The sequence below is a fragment of the Eleginops maclovinus genome, chromosome 11, assembly GCF_036324505.1.
Source record: "Eleginops maclovinus isolate JMC-PN-2008 ecotype Puerto Natales chromosome 11, JC_Emac_rtc_rv5, whole genome shotgun sequence".
Lineage (NCBI taxonomy): Eukaryota > Metazoa > Chordata > Actinopteri > Perciformes > Eleginopidae > Eleginops > Eleginops maclovinus.
The window spans coordinates 12,276,486-12,281,846 of record NC_086359.1 but is presented as its reverse complement, the minus strand read 5'-3'; the positions used below and the strand labels follow the sequence as shown (position 1 = coordinate 12,281,846).

The window sequence follows — 5,361 nt, the reverse complement described above, 5'->3', positions numbered from 1 at the left end:
ACATCATTAAATGGAACAAGAAGTCCAACTCTGGCTGAATAAGTAATAAAGCTCAAATATTGTTTTTTCGGAAATGGACATTCAGCATTGTAACTAAGAATACGTTTCATTTTCTACCAGAGTAAAAACAGATAGAGTATATTGTGGAATCTGTTCCTCCAGTGTATGTTAGAGCTCCGGTAATTTCCTCGACAAGCAAGCCAGCAGGAAGACACGCACACAAATAAGCACCCACAATCACACTGACACACACATTGCGACTGGCTGACGGTATCTTCGCTCTAATCAGAATCTTAATTAGGGTGCTAGCAGCGTCCCATTAACATGTATTCCTCCTAATTAACCAAGGACACACATACAGAGGAAGAGAGGCTAAGGCAGAGAAATTAAAGATGTTTCTTCGAGTCTTGTAAGAAGAGAAAATAAACGAACAAATTAAAAAAGTAAAGCTTTAATCTGTCAACCTTGTTCTGCCCTGCTAACAGAATAAACAGTTCATCTCAGTGCAATAGCTTTAGTGCAAGAATTTGCAAACCAAATTCAACAGGAATTAAGTTTGAACATTACTTTAAGATAGATGTTCTTGATGATGTTTTCTAATTTCCGTCTAGGCTATAACCTGTAAGCCCAGTTACAAATAAAAAGTTCTACTTTCAAGGCCTAGTACTGTGTGTCAGGAGAATGGTTAAAAATGGTAGGTGGGTCATTATCATTATAAAGTGCCTTTGAGACATTGTAATTTCGATAAGAAAAGGGTAAGATTTCCCCTTACACTTTATAATCATGTTATTAAGCTGCCCCTAGGGTGTTCAAAATACATATTGGTCAAGCTTAAACACTTTTTATGAATTAAATACAGAATGTCAAAATATGGGCATATTGCAAAATATGTCCACCCTGTCGGGGACAAATGTAATCTTCAGATATATGTTTTTTATTACATAATTATAATAAAACATACCTTTTCAGAAAGGTCTTTTGTCCCTTTCTAGTTAATACATTTCAGGTCATGGGAAAAGTCTTTGGTAAATACTAAAATTAGAATAAAATTGCAGTTTTATCTAAGCGATGGCCATAGGTCTTCTTTGATTTTAAAATAAAATGACAAAAACAAATCTAACAAGCAAAAATTTTTAATGGTATTGTTTGATAATCATTTGGACATCAGGAAACACACACAGGGTTACTGTATATTCAATACATATTTTGTTTTTTTTCATTAAACTTAAATTTGACAGGGTGGACATTGGCACGATAGGGTGGAAAATCACATGACAGGGTGGACAAACGCAATTCATTAAGTACAGAAAAACATTAAAAAGGATGAGTTAGGTACAAACTGTACTCAGTTAACATCAGAACACATATCAAGGGTAGGCTACTCATCAGAACATCAGGACATCTAGGTCTACTGTAATTGGTCCTCCATGTACTTCCATACAGATGGCTCAACTGAGAAGGCACGCCTGTTCACAAGTTGTGGTTCCGACATGAGGCACAGAATCTGCCAATCCCCATACCAGTTGATGTCATCACGAGGACTTGGCCAACAGAATTTGTTGATGCCTTTGTTGTGCATGCATTTCACTTTCACATTGTGCTCCTCTACATCAAGAATGATACCAGGGTATCCATCATTGTCATAGTTGACTACACACCATTCACCAATGTGCTTCTCCTCGATGACTTCTGGCCTCCAACTTTTATTCTGTTCCTTCACATTCAAGATTCAAGAGAGTTTATTGTCATTGTCATTGAAGGCAACAAAATTGTGTGTGGAGCAACAACACTGCGTAGTTTCAAGTAGTAGTAGTAGCCTATGTACATAGTCAAAGTGCTTGACCCCCCCCCTCCCATATAAATTGATAAGTAATAATAATTTAGCAGTCTACTCACATGTACTTTTGACTGATCACTGGGTGGTGTCTCCGACAAAAGCAAAGCGCTGGCCCTGGACTTTGCTCTGGCTGCTTTTTTTGCCTCTCTCCACTTCTTTCTTTTTGCCCTCTTCTCTCGCTCACTCAGCTCATCAATGCCCTTTTTCTTTCCAGTGTCTCTGTCCTTCTTCCACCTGACCCTCTCTTTTTCTAGATACTGTCTTTTTCTGTCAGGGTCAGCATCACGGCGCTCCCGGTAGCGTTTTGCTATTTCAGCTCCTCTTTGACTCATAACTAAAACAGACGCAAGACACCCTTAAACCAGCAGTCTGACTTCAATTGTTATTGTTAACAAATGGTGTGTATAATGTTATTTTATGACGTTATTATTGTCATTATAGTCAAAAAACTATCCACCTGTCCCCCCTGTCATGCATCATGTCCACCCTATCAGGGAAGTATTAATGACAGGGTGGACAACGATAGGGTGGACATTTTCAGCTAAGATTAGCAATTGATAAGCACATGGGGGCCCCTCAGCTAACAGAGATAGCAGTAGTGAAGGTGACCTCAAAATAAATATGACAATATTTAAACATTTTGAAAAATAATAATATTTTTTAATATATCCCCATGATAGGGTGGACATGTTAAGCTCGACACCTTGCAACAAGAAAGACAATATGAAGAAAATTGTGAAATTAAGGTGTAAATACTTACTGATAAGGGGTCATGTGTGTCAACCATCACTGAAGAATGTCAAAATGGTGGTCATGATGTCACCGATGACATCAGCTACCGCATTAAAGGGCCAGTTACAACATAATGACAGGGTGGACACTGATTTGAGGGACATGTATTAAATACTTAATATTTATATGAAATATTTGTTGAAGACTACTAGAATTACCCATTTATGAAAGTTCTTGTCAATAATAATAAGACCATAAAAAATAATTTTAATTTTGTTTAATTTAATGACTTTATTATACTCATAGTTGCTCCCACTATTGTGTGAGGGACATGGCAAAATCGCCTACACACACTTAAAGAAAATGGTACAAATGAATACAAAATAACTCTAAGATGGTAAATATAGTATAGATGTATGTCTTAATGATTATACATTTGAAATACAAACTCAAAACATCATTATTTTGCATTAAATTGAAAATAAATGTGTGATTCTGACTGGGACCTAGAAAGGCACTTTATAATGATAATGACCCAGGTACTTTAAATGTTTAAATGTAAGCAAACAAAATTACTTAGAACTAGGGATGCACCGATTGCAAAAATGTCGGCCAATGCCTTTACCGATGTTAAGAATAATATTTTTGCTGATACCGATGCCGATGTTTTACTGACCTGTAATGATAGCACAATGCAGACTAAGGCAGCCTATCCCTTTAAGAGAGAGAGTGGGGGATACGTGTGTGCATGTGTAAACGCGAGAGAGCGGTTGAGCGAGCCATAGTAAATTTCTGGAAGTTAACAGGAGTAGCAGCAAGTATAACAAAGTCACAAATACATACGACGGCCTCCCAAACACTGAAGAATGGATTTAATTTACCGATCCTCCAGACACCCGGTACACGGGGCAGAAGTCCTGCAGCATGCGCAGCAGCAGCTCCTCACAGAGGACAGGAGACGCCACCCCCCCGAATGACTTTAAAGTTACGGCAGACCTACAGTCACTGTTCTAATCCTTTAAAATGATGCCCTGACTTCAGATTTGGTCCGTCCGATTTAAAAACAACGACGCTAATGCGACTTCTGCCGGTCACGTAGCAAAACATAAACATCGACGACTGCCATCGGTGATGTCACCTTATTTTACCGATGTGCCGGGGTGGTAAATAGGACTAACTCACCGATGTATCGGTGCATCCCTACTTAGAACAATGCATGAAGAATAACTTGGCTCCAGACCAAAGCATAATAATATACCTGCACATTTTCACTTGATTATCAAGAACTGGCTAACTCCTAAACAGCCTCCACCAAAACAATATAATATAGGATAGTTTAATGTTAGGCTATGATAAATGATCAAATATACTCCAGGGAAAAGCAAAACATTGCAAAGAAACTTACCGGTGTGAAGAAGCGATAAGGCTGGGTGTGCTTCTGAATCCACAGACTCCACTGGTTACACTGTGACCTGTTGTTGCTCAAAGTATCACCATACAAACAAGTTAATTGTGTTTTCACTTCACTTTACTTCACTTTACTTTACTTTACTTCACTTCACTCTACTTCACCTCACTTTACTCTACTTTACTTCACTTCACCTCTACCCATTTTGTTCCTCGGTCACTCCTTTCCCAGACAAAAAGGCTTCAAACTTAGATTAGTTGTGGGACACTAAAAACTATTTGATATATATATATATTTGATCTGTTTTTGCAATTTAAGGCACTTGTTCTCTAATATATTTTGCTGTGTGTCTGTTGGAGTCCATGGAGGCTACATTTGGCCACTGAATTTGAAAGAACAACATTTATGTGTCAGTTTTGCCAGAGCATGTCTTTCAATGCCAAAGATACATTTCACAGTTTTTTTTTACATACATGGAAAGCAGCCTTTCTATATGCACACTTCTGATGTCTCAGCTCTATTAAGTGCTTCAGATGCAATTTTTTAATGTGTCATTCTTTATATTATAAGTGTCCCTAATAAGTGACTCACTTTCCACAACAAAGCTGGTTAAATATCTTGGCTGAACAAGCACTGCTTTTCTTTGTTACTTTAATCTGAAACACCGGATTAGAAAAAATGACAACGTGGGTTATGCAACACACACATATACACACACACACACACACACACACACACACACACACACACACACACACACACACACACACACACACACACACACACACACACACACACACACACACACATGTACAGGTAGTGGGTGATGTGGGTGCAAGATGAATGGAAGAATGTATTTTTTGTAATGCCAGGACTGCCTACAGTTCTGTGTCATGACTCATGTCCTATCCAGAGCCACCAGAGCTCTATTTACACCGCCGTGGCTCGGTTTTAAATTCAGCATCACGCTGTGCTAGCATACAAAACGCAATGCTAATTTGAAAGGATCATTGTTGCCATGGGATGCAGATTCTTCTGATTAAACTGGTTTATGCTGTGGTACATATGCATTTTGAACAAGCACATTATGAGCTGGAGATTGCACAATATCTGCCAACAAACAGCTTCCACTTGAGCTTTGGACCGTTTCATTGCTTTGCCCAAAGGCACTGCAGTTTTTCTTTTTATGGCATCTCATTAATCCCCAATTCTTTAGAAGCAGAATTCTGTCTATAGTTTGCTGTCATGTGGCACTGTTTCTTATGAGCACAGTTCCTGGTGACAGCTGTCTTCCAGAAACCACATTCTCTCATTAACAGCTTCATGTCTAAAGCACAGTAAGAAAACCTGGTTGAAGATCTTTCATCACACTTATTTAATTAGT

General features: G+C 38.4%; 1 long non-coding RNA gene across 1 annotated transcript; it reads right to left on the bottom strand.

Moving 5' to 3' along the window:
- Positions 1-1,153: 1,153 nt before the first annotated feature.
- Positions 1,154-4,040, bottom strand: LOC134872634 (uncharacterized). The gene is made up of 4 exons (XR_010166835.1): positions 3,975-4,040; positions 2,598-2,672; positions 1,897-2,171; positions 1,154-1,714 (listed from the first exon to the last, which is right to left on the bottom strand). It is a non-coding gene; the product is annotated as an uncharacterized LOC134872634 (long non-coding RNA).
- Positions 4,041-5,361: the final 1,321 nt, after the last annotated feature.